We start from the raw sequence: 11,415 nt of genomic DNA on the forward strand, positions 1-11,415 counted from the left end.
TTGTGGAGTCCTCAGCTTAAAGCCTCCAGGGGAATTGACATCTGATCTGAAAGTTGGTCCTTAGCATGGTCCTGGGGCAAGGAGGAGCACTGGCTTGGTGGAGCTCGAGGTGGTTGTGGAGAGAGAATTCTACTATTCCCAGATTCTGGGGAGAAAATTTTTGGTTACTTGCAGACCAGTGTACAGGCCAAGAGAGGAGGAAACTCCTCTCCCTCAATTGTGCCTGGAGGAACTGAAAACTTACAAGTACCCAGAGTATGCATTCCTCTCTACAAAAGACTCAAAAGTCAAATAACTGGCAGAGAAAATGTCCAAAAGGGGGGGAAAAGACTATAGAAGTTTACTTTCTTGGCGAACAGGTATTGTTTTCATCCTTTAAGATGAGGAATTACAATACATACCCTCAGAGGAAGTCAAGGCTTACAAAACCTCCAAAGTATATATGCAATTATCTCAGGCCATGTAAGAGTTCAAGAAAGATTCTGAAAATCAAGTAAGAGGTGGAAGAAAAATTGTGAAGAGAAATGAGAGTTATGCAAGAAAATCATGAAAAGTGAGTCAACAGCTTGCTAAAGGAGACCCAGAAAAATGCTGAAGAAAATAACACCTTTAAAAACAGGCTAACTCAATTGGCAAAAGAGGTCCTAAAAGCCAATGAGGAGAAGAATGCTTTAAAAAAGAGAATTGACCAAATGGAAAAGAACATTCAAAAGCTCACTGAAGAAAATAGTTCTTTAAAAAGTAGAATGCAGCACATGGAAGCAAATGACTTTATGAGAAACCAAGAAACTACAAAACAAAACCAAAAGAATGAAAAAAATAGAAGATAGTGTGAAAATCTCTTTGGAAAAACAACTGACCTGGAAAATAGACCCAGGAGAGACAATTTAAAAATTTTGTAACTACTTGAAACCAACGATGAAAAAAAAAAAAGAAAGAAACAGCCAAGGAATCATCTTTTTTTAAATATTTAAGGTTAAATTTATTTTTTTAATTTTTAATTAATTTTAATTAGTTTCCTTGTTAAACAATCATTACCATATAACTTAGATTATTTCTTTCCTTCTCCCTACCTCCCCTCTCCCTTTTCGAGACAGCATACAATTTTATATAGGTTCTGCACATACATTCCTATTAAATGCAATTTCACTATCCTCAAGATGTGTAGAAGAATTAACATGAGTGGGAGAACTCATATAACAAACCAAAACATAATGCACACACACACACTGACACACACACACACACACAATGACCTGCTACATTCTGAGATTGAATTCCATAGTTCTCTAGGAGTTCAAGGCATTTTGCTTTAAAAGACTGCTGGGAATTTTTTTAAGTCCTTGCTTTGCAATGAAGTTCCAAGTCTACCAGAAAAAACTCTGGCACACTGTAGTTGTTACTGTGCACAAACATATGCTGGTTCTTCTCCTTTTCACTCAGCATCAGATCATAGAAGTCTTTCCAGGCCTCTCTGAAGTATTCCTGTTCATCATTTCTTACAGCACAATAGTATTTCATTTCATTCATATACCATAATTTATTCAGCCATTCCCCAATTCACGGGCATTCCCTTGATTTCCAGGTTTTAGCCACCACAAAGAGTGCTGCTATAAATATTTTTGACATGTGGGACCTTTTCCCATTTTTATGATCTTTTAGGGATACAGTCCTACAAGCGATATTGCTGGGTCAAGGGGTATGCATATTTTTGTAGCCCTTTGGTCATAGTTCCAAATTGCCCTCCAGAATGGCTGGCTCAGCTCACAGCTCCACCAGCAATGATTTAGTGTTACAAGTCTCCCACATCCTCTCCGACATCTTCCTGTTCTGTCAAGTCTGACAATCTGATAGGTGTGATGTACCTCAGAGTTGTTTTGATTTGCATTTTTCTAATCAATAGTGATTTAGAGTATTTTTTCATATGACTATAGATATCTTTAATTTCTTCCTCTGAAAACTGCCTGTTCATATCCCTTGACCATTTATCAGTTGGGGAATGACTTGTATTTTTGTATATTTGACTCAGTTCTCTATATATTCTAGAAATAAATGAGGCCTTTATCACAGAAACTAGCTGCAAAAATCCTTTCCCAATTTTCTCCATCCCTATGAATCTTAGTTTCGTTGGATTTTGTTGTGCAAAACTTTTCTATTTAATGTAATCAAAATTATCCATCTTGCACTTCGTAATGCTCTCTATCTCTTCTTTAGTCAAAAATTCTCCCCTTCTCCATAAATCTGATATAATATTCCTTTCTCCACCAAATTGTCCATAATATCAATCTTTATATCTAGATCATGCACCCATTTGGACTTTATTCTTGTGTATGTTGTCAGGCATTGGTATCTTCCTAGTTTCTGCCACACTGTTATCCAGTTTGCTCAGCATTTTTTTCGAACTGTGAGTTTTTGGGTTTACCAAACAATAGGAAGGTAAAGGTTTTTTTTTTTTTTTTTTTTTTTTTTTTTTTTTTTTTTACCAAACAATAGGTAGCTAGTTTTATCACCTACTGTGTCTTGAGTACCTAGAATATTTCACTTGTCTACCGTTCTATTTCTTAGGCAGTACCAAGTGGTTTTGAAAATTGCTGCTTTACAATACAGTATGAGATCTGGTAGAGCTAGGCAGCCTTCCCTACCATTTTTTTTTCACTAGTCCCTTTGATATTCTGGACCTTTTGTTCTTCTAGATGAATTTTGATAGTACCTTTTTTTTTTGTAGTTTTAGAAAATAATTATCTGATAATTTAATTGGTGTGGCTCTAAATAAGTTAATTTAGGTAAAGTTGTCATTTTTATTATACTGGATCAGCCTACCCACGAGCAAATGATGATTTTCCACTTCCTTAGATCTGACTATATTTGTGTGAAAAATGTCTTGTAATTGTGTTAATATGCATGGGCTTGTTTTGGCAGGTAAAATGACAAATATCTTATAGTGTCTATTCTAGGTTTAAATGGGATTTCTCTTTCTATCTCTTGCTATTGGGCTTTGTTTCTAACATATAGAAATATAGAAGATTTTGGGGGGTTAATTTTGAAACCTGCAACTTTGCAAAGTTGCTTATTATTTCAAGTAAATTTTTACTTGAATCTCTGAGATTCTGCAAGTATATCATCATATCATCTGCAAAGAGTGATCACTTAGTTTCTTCTTTGCCTGTTGTAATTGCTTAAATTTCTTTATCTTGCCTAATCGCTACAGATAATATTTTTAGTATCATATTGAATAATAGTGGTGATAATGGACATCCTTGTTTCACCCCTGATCTTGCTGGAGATGCATCTAGCGTATCTTCATTGCATAAAATATTTGCTGAAGGTTTTAGGTAGATACTGCTCATTATTTTATAGAAAGTTTCCTTTATTACTATGCTCTCCAGTGTTTTTAATAAAAAAAAGGTGTTCTATTTTCTCAAAAGCTTTTTCTGCATCTATTAAGATAACCATGAAGTTTCTGTTGGTTTTGTTGGTGATATGATCGATAATGCTATTAGTTTTCTTAATATTGCACCAGTCCTGCATTCCTGGTATAAATCCTACCTGATCACAATGTGTTATTCTCGTGATAAGTTGATGTATTCTTTTTGCTAAAGAAAATTTACATCTATATTCACTAGAGAAATTGCTCTATAAATTTCTTTCTCTCTGCCTGGTTTAGGTATCAAAACCATCCTTGCATCATAAAAAGAATTTGTAAGGACTAATTTTTCCCCAATTTTCCCAAATAGTCTATATAGTATTAAAATTAACTGTTTTTTAAATGTTTGATAGAGTTCACGTAATCCATCTGGCCCTGAAGATTTTTTCCTAGGGAGTTCACTGATTTCTTGTTCAATTTCTTTTTCTTATATGGAGTTGCTAAAGTATTCAACTTCCTCTTCTGTTAATCTGGGCAATTTATATATTTTAAAATACTCATCCTTCTCATTTAGATTGTCGAATTTATGAGCATAAAATTGGGCAAAGTAATTTCTAACTATTGTTTTAATTTCCTCCTCATTGGAGGTGAGTTCTCCCCTTTCATTTATGATATTGTTAATTTGGCTTTCTCCTTTCTTTTTTTTCCATCAAATTGACCAAAGGTATATCAATTTTATTGGTTTTTTCATAAAACCAACTATTGTTTTGATTTATTACTTCAATATTTTTCTCCATTTCAATTTTATTAATCTCTCCTTTGGTTTTCAGTAATTTTCTAATTTGGTATTTACTTAGGGATTTTCAATTCGTCCTTTTTCTAGCTTTTTCAGCTGCATGCCAAAGTCATTGATCTCCTTTTTCTCTATTTTACTCATGTAAATCATGTAGGTATTCAAAGATACGAAACCTCCCTAAAGAACTGCTTTTGCAGTATCCCATAAGATTTGGTAGGTTGCCTCATTATTGTCATTCTCTTGAATGAAGTTGTTGATTGTTTCTAAGACTTTTTTTAACCGACAAATATTTTAGGATTAGATTATTTAATTTCACATTAATTTTTGGTTTATCTTTCCATGGCATTTTATTACATGTAATTTTTATTACATTAAGATGTGAGAAAGATGTATTTACTATCTCTACTTTTCTGCATGGGATTATGAGGTTTTTGTGCCCTTGATCAATTGCCTATGGTCAATTTTTGCATATGTGCCACGTACCACTGAGAGAAGGGAAAATTCCTTTCTCTCCCCATTCATTTTTATCCAGGGATCTATCATATATGCCTTAGCCAGAATTTTATTTACTTCCTTAACTTCTTTCTTGTTTATTTTGAGGTTAGATTTATCAAATTCAGAGAGAGGGAGGTTGAGGTCCCCTACTAGTTTAGTTTTGCTGTCTAATTCTTCTTCTAATTCCCCCAACCTCTCCTCTAAGAATCTTGATACTATACCACTTGGAGCATACATGTTTAGTCATGATATAACTTCATTGCTTATGGTGCTTTTTAGCAGGATATAGTTTCCTTCCTTATCTCTTTTGATTAGATGTATTTCTGCTTTTGCTTTGTCTGAGATTAGTATTGCTACCCCTGCTTTTCTTACATCAGCTGAAGTCCAATATATTTTTCTTTGTCTTTTTAACCTTTCCCTGTGTGTATCCCCCATTTCGAATGTTTCCTGTAAACAACAAATTCTTGGATTGAGACTTTTAATCCATTCTGCTATCCATCTCCCTTTTATGTGAGAGTTCATTCGCATTCGATTCGAATTATGATTGCAATCTGTGTCTTTCTCTCCATCCTCTTTCCCACCATTTGTGCTTTTAGTTCTCCCATCTCCCGTTCTCTCCTCATACAATTTTCAGTTTTGACCACCACCTCCGTCAGTCTTCCCTTCCTTCTTTCAACCCCCTTCCCTTTTAGCCTTAACTTACTTTACCCTTACTTCTTCTTCCCTGTCTTTTAGCTTCCTCTCCCCTTTCTTCCTCCTTCCCCTCCTACTGCCTATAGAGCTAGATTTATATACTTAATTAAGTTTATTGTTCCCTCCTTCAACCAAATCAAATGAGAGTACATCTCCAAAAAATGCTCGGTTCCCTCCCCTCTTTTCCTCTACTATAGTATAATTTTGTACTTCTTCCTATGATGTAATTTGTCATCTTCTGCTTCCTCCTTTTCACATCTCCTGTTACAGTACCTTCTTATGCTTAAATCACATTTTTATTATCACATCATTTATTTTATATCCATTCCTTCTGTCTATGTATATGCCTTTTATATTTCATAACAGATATACAATTTTCAAGATTAACAAGTAACATCTTCCCTTATAGACAGGTAAACAGTTTTCCCAAATTCAATAGCAAGTTTTTCTTTTCTCCTATTTACCTTTTTATGTGTCCCTTGATACCTGTGTTTGAGGATCCAGTTTTCTATTGAGTTCTGGCCTTTTTGTCAGGAAGATCTGGAAATCTCTAATTTCGTTGAATGTCCATCTCCTTGCCTGAAATGTTATGGTGAACTTTTTTGGGTAATTGATGCTTCGTTGTATTCCCAGCTCCTTTGCCTTACAGAATAACACATGGAGTTCTTTCAGTCTTTCAATGTAGACGCTACAAGGTCCTGTGTGATCTTGACTGTAGCTCCTAGATATCTGAATGGTTTATTTCTGGCTGCCTATATTATTTTCTCCTTCATTGATTGTTCTGGAATTTGACAACATTTTTTCTTGGTGTTTTAATTTGGTATCCCTTTTGGGAGGTGAACAGTGGATTATTTAGATGACCATTTTTCCCTCTCGATCTAGTACTTCTGAGCAGTTTTCCTTGATGATTTCTTGGAAGACATTGTCCAAACTTTTTTCATCATGGCTTTCTGGTACGCCAATAATTCTTAAATTTTATCTCCTGGATCTGTTTTCCAGGTCATTTGTTTCTCCAGTTAGGTGTCTTTTCATTCTTTAGATTGTGTTTGACTGATTCTTGATGTCTCATATACTCAGTAGTTTCTACCTGCCCAATTTTAATTTTTACCAAATTTTTTTTTCTATTGAATTTTCCGTCTCTTTTTCCATCTGTCCAATTATTTCTTTTAAGGAATTATTTTCTCCAGTTACTTTTTGTACTTCCTTTTCCACTTGTTTAACTTTCCCAATCAGGTTTTCTGCTTCCTTTTGCATTTGTTCAATTTTCCATTTAAAAGGGCTGTTCTTTTCAGTGAATTATTTTTTCATACTTTTCAAATCAAAGGCCATTTTTTCTTCTCTTTCTTTCTTCAGCTGTTCCAGGAGAGCTGTTTGTGCATGCAAACAGTTCAGAGTTTGTTCTGAAGTTTCAGAAGGGAGTACAGTTTCAATACTGATCTCTTTCGTATTTGTGTTTTGATCCTTGTCCCCACATAAGGATTCTACGGTCTTTTCTTCTTGCTTTGCTTCTTTTTGTTCATGATGGTGAAATTTTGTGTGTTGTGGCCTCTGGTTCTTTCAGTTAGAACCTGGAGAACCTGGTGTTGAGCCTACTGGTGTGAAAAAGCTAAGAGCAGGTACCTTTTTTTTTTTTTTTCTTTTTGTTTTGTGTTTCCCTGGATTAGTCCTGGAGCTAGTTTGTTAAGTGTGGGGGAGGGGTGGTCTAGTCACACGAGATTTCCTCAGCTGAGGTACAGCAAAGGCAAACTCAGTGCTTGCTGATCCTGGGAACTGTATTATCTTCTCGTTTCCTATAGAATGATGAGGCACGTTTGGATCCTAGTGTGAATTTCCACTTCTCCCCTGCCCTGGATCCTGTCTTTCTGGTTTACTTCTGCCACAGTAAGAGGAATCCCCCTTAGCTATTTTCCTAGCCTCAGGTATAAGACTGTTTGGCCCTTCTGCTGATCTCACTGATCGAGGATTTTTCTGGGAAAATATTTTATAGTTCTTTCCAGGTCAACAAGGGGAGGAGGAGAGAATATTTACCTGTTACTCCACCATTTTGCCTCCCAGAAGTTCAAGTAGGTGACTTACAGAAGTTTAATCTGCAGGCTAAAAATCTAAGGAGCAGCTGTGGCTGATACCTGGAGCTCAGCGTTTGTCACTCATTCAGCTCTGCTGGTGTCCCACATTTGGCTTTTACTCTGCAGTTCCACAGTGTTGCCACTGTCTCAGACCACCCAGGGGTTTCCTGCTCCACCAAGCTGGAGGAGTTGCACTGTGTGCTGTGGGCTCACCCCAGAGGAACAAATTCTTCCTGTTGACCTTGTAGTCTGTCCTGTGAATCTACCACAGTCTGTCTCCTATTGGATTCTGCACCTCCAAAATTTGGTCAGATTCTCTTTTTAGAGGTATTTGAAGGAGTTTGTCTAAGAGGTTAAGAGAGTAATTGCTCTCACTCCACAATCTTGGCTCTGCCCCCTCCCTCACCCATCATCTTTCATTAAATTTTGAAGCAAAACTGCCCTGATATCCTAGAACCAGAGGGCAAAATATGTATTGAATTAATCAATCTGAAATTTATCTCCTGAAAGAAAGCTGAAGAGAGAAACTCCTAAGAATAATGTAGCCAAATTTCAGAGTTCCCAAGTCAAGAAGAAAATATTTGAAGAAGCCAGGAAGAAACATTTAGAGTATTTTGGAAATCAAGATAGCACAATATTTAGCAGCTTCTACATTACAGGAAGGAAGATCTTGGAATCTGATATTCCAGAAGCCAAATGAACTATAATGAAAACCACGAATCACATACTCAGGAAAACTAAGTACAATATTTCAGGGAAAAAAAAGTCATTCATTTAAATAGAAGAGCTTCAAGCATTCTTGATAAAAAGACCATGGCTGAAAAGAAAATTTGACCTTCAAACACAAGAATCAAGAGAAGCATGAAGAGGTAAACAGGAAAGAGAAATCATAAGAGACTTTCTGAAGTTTAACTGTTTGCTTTCCTACAAGGAAAGATAACTTATATGTATGATATGTATGTATGTATGTATGTATGTATGTATACACACAGACACAGAGACACGGACACAGACACACACACACATATGTATATGTATATATCTATCTATCTATCTATCTATCTATCTATCTATCTATCTATCTATCTATCTATCTATCTATATATATATATATATATATATATATATAGAGAGAGAGAGAGAGAGAGAGAGAGAGAGAGAGAGAGAGAGAGAGAGTGCAGGGTGAGTAGAACAGGAAAGGATTTTTTCTAAAACGATAAAATTAAGGGGTGACAAAGAAATATATTGAGAGCAGAAAGGGAGAAATGGAATGGGGCAAAAACAAACTTTCTCAATGGAGGGAAAAAAAGGGGGAGATGAGAAGGAAAAAGTGAAGCTTACTCTCTTCACATTTGTGTTAAGGAAGGAATAAACATGCTCACTCAATTTGATTTGAAAACCTATTTTACACTACAGGAAAGTAGAGGAGAAGGGGAAAAGGAGAGTGGGGAGGATGATAGAAGGGAGGTCAAATGGGACGAGGGCACAATTAGAAGTAAATACTCTTGGGGAGGAACAGGGTCAAAAGAGAGGATAGAAGAAATGGCAAGGGCAGGATAGGGTGGAGGGAAATATAGTTAGTCTTACACAATGTAACTATTATGGAAGTCATTTGCAAAGCTACACATATATAGCCTACATTGAATTGCTTGCCTTCTCAGTAGGTATGTGTGGGGAGGGAGGAAGGAAAACAAGTTCAATTCAAAGTTTAAGGAATGCATGTTGAGAATTGTTTTTGCGTGCAATTGGTAAATGAGAAATATAGTTAATGCTGTATATAAATCTATCTTGTGCTACAAGAAAAGAGAGAAGATGGTGATAAGGGAAATGAGGAATGTGATAGAAGGGAAGGCAGATAGGGGGAAAGGATAATCAGAATGCTCGGTGTTTTGTGATGGGGGGAGTGGGAGACATGGGAAGAAAATTTGGAAATCAAAATTTTGTGAAAATGAATGTTCAAAGCTTAAAGTATATAAATATTAAAAAAGAATGCTTGAAAGTCTTCTATTTCATTGAAATTCCATTTTTCCCCCTGAAGCATTATACTCTATTTATACACTTGACAAGCAATAACCCTTATGCAAAATTGTCTGTGCACCCTGCTCAACCTCTCAAGTGTAGACAACAAGCAGGAGGGTCTGGATAGTGTACTGAAGGTCCTGGTCCACCAGTGGAGTGTGGGTGATATGAACGTGCTGACCTCTGCGACGGGGACCCTTTCCAACCTGACCTGCAACAGCAGCAAGAACAAGATGCTGGTGACATAGAACAGGGATGTGGAGATGCTGATTCTAGGCATCCTTTGTTCAGGTGACAAAGACACCATCACCGAGCCTGCTATCTCCACACTGTGACATCCCACCAGAGGCCACCAAGAGACTGAGATGAACCAGAATTCTGTGTACCTCATCTATCGCATCCCTGCCATTGGCAGACTACTCAATCAGCCCAACCAATGGCCTCTGCTTAAGGCAACTATTCGACTCATCAGGAACTTGGCCTTGTTTCTTGCCAACCCCGCTACACTACAGGAGGCAGTAGTCATTTCCCACCTCGTCCAGTTGTTGGTCAAGGCCATGTGGCTGCAGGCACACTGCAGCCCTACATGAATGGCGTAAAGATGGTGGAAATTGTAGAAGGCTGTATTGGTGCCCTGCACATCCTTTTCTGGGATCCCATGAATCTTATGGAGATCTTCTGGCTCAACAGCATCCCTCTGTTTGTACAGCTCCTATACTCATTGATGGAAAACATTCAGCGAGTGGCAGCTGGGGTGCTGTGTGAGCTGGTCCAGAACAAAGAGGTCATTGACTCCATCAATGCCAAGGGGGCTCATGGAGCTCTTGCACTGCTATAATGAGAGCACTGCAACCTATGGCACTGCTGTTCTGTTCCGTATCTCTGAGGACAAGAACCCAGATTATCGCAAATGTGTTTCTGTTGAGCTCATAAATTCACTCTTCAACATGACCCAGCTGCCTGGGAGGCTGCCCAGAGCACAATCTCTGTTAATGAACCTTACCAAGAGGACCTGCATACTACATACCATTCCACATAATGATAGACTCCTGGATCCCACAGACATGCACATGGACATGGATGGGGACTAGCCCATCAACACCTACAGTAATGGTCTCCAGTCACCTTACCCCACTGCTGACCATATGCTAGCCTAGCCCAGCCCCTCACTCATGGTATCACTCTTGATCCCTAAGTGGCTAACTCCAGGTGAGGGACTGAGACAGAAAGTGCCTGAGCAGAAGACAATGCTGGGTGGCTGGGACTTCACTTGCCCATGCCCCTAAGAGGTTCTCCTCTTTAGGGTTTTTATTAATTTTGTGTTCTCTTTCCATGTGTGTGTATGTGTGTGTGTGTGTGTGTGTGTGTGTGTGTGTGTGTGTGTGTGTGTATGTTGTGGGGTATAGGGTCTGACACCTGCCCCTTCCCCTCAGGCCTGTGATCTCCCTTTCCTGGCTCCTGAAACTTTAATATATGTGTGTATACAAATATGTATATATATATATATGCATGTATATACATGTATGTATGTGTGTATGCATATATGTATATGTATGAACATATATATATATTTACACATACGTGTGTGTGTGTATGTGTGTGTGTGTATGTCAACTCTCCATTAGTCTGCCTCAATGACCTGCCCCTGGTTCGACCACTCAGGCACCTTTCCCCCTTTCCAAATTGTCAGTGCAGGTAGTCTGGATCCTAAGGAAGTTTTGGTTTGTGCTGATTTCTGAATTTTTTTTCCCCCGTTCCCTCCTGATCCCCAGCCCAGAGTGTAGCATTCAAATTTCAGAAACTCAAAATTTTTCTATTCCAAAGGACTCTGAAAAATAAAGGAATAGACCATATGAAATGGGCTCAGAGAAAGAGAGTCATCTTCATCAGGGAGACTTTCTGCTTCTCTCTCCAAGATGCTGTATTGGTTTTTTATCTGAAAAGAGATTTCAGTGCAGAGTGCAATTTGTCATAAAAAATGA

The 11,415-nt window shown here is 37.6% G+C and overlaps 1 pseudogene; it reads left to right on the top strand.

Moving 5' to 3' along the window:
* Positions 1-2,901: 2,901 nt before the first annotated feature.
* Positions 2,902-10,665, top strand: LOC140512168 (junction plakoglobin pseudogene; annotated as a pseudogene).
* Positions 10,666-11,415: the final 750 nt, after the last annotated feature.

Source organism: Notamacropus eugenii, chromosome 6 (genome assembly GCF_028372415.1).
Source record: "Notamacropus eugenii isolate mMacEug1 chromosome 6, mMacEug1.pri_v2, whole genome shotgun sequence".
Lineage (NCBI taxonomy): Eukaryota > Metazoa > Chordata > Mammalia > Diprotodontia > Macropodidae > Notamacropus > Notamacropus eugenii.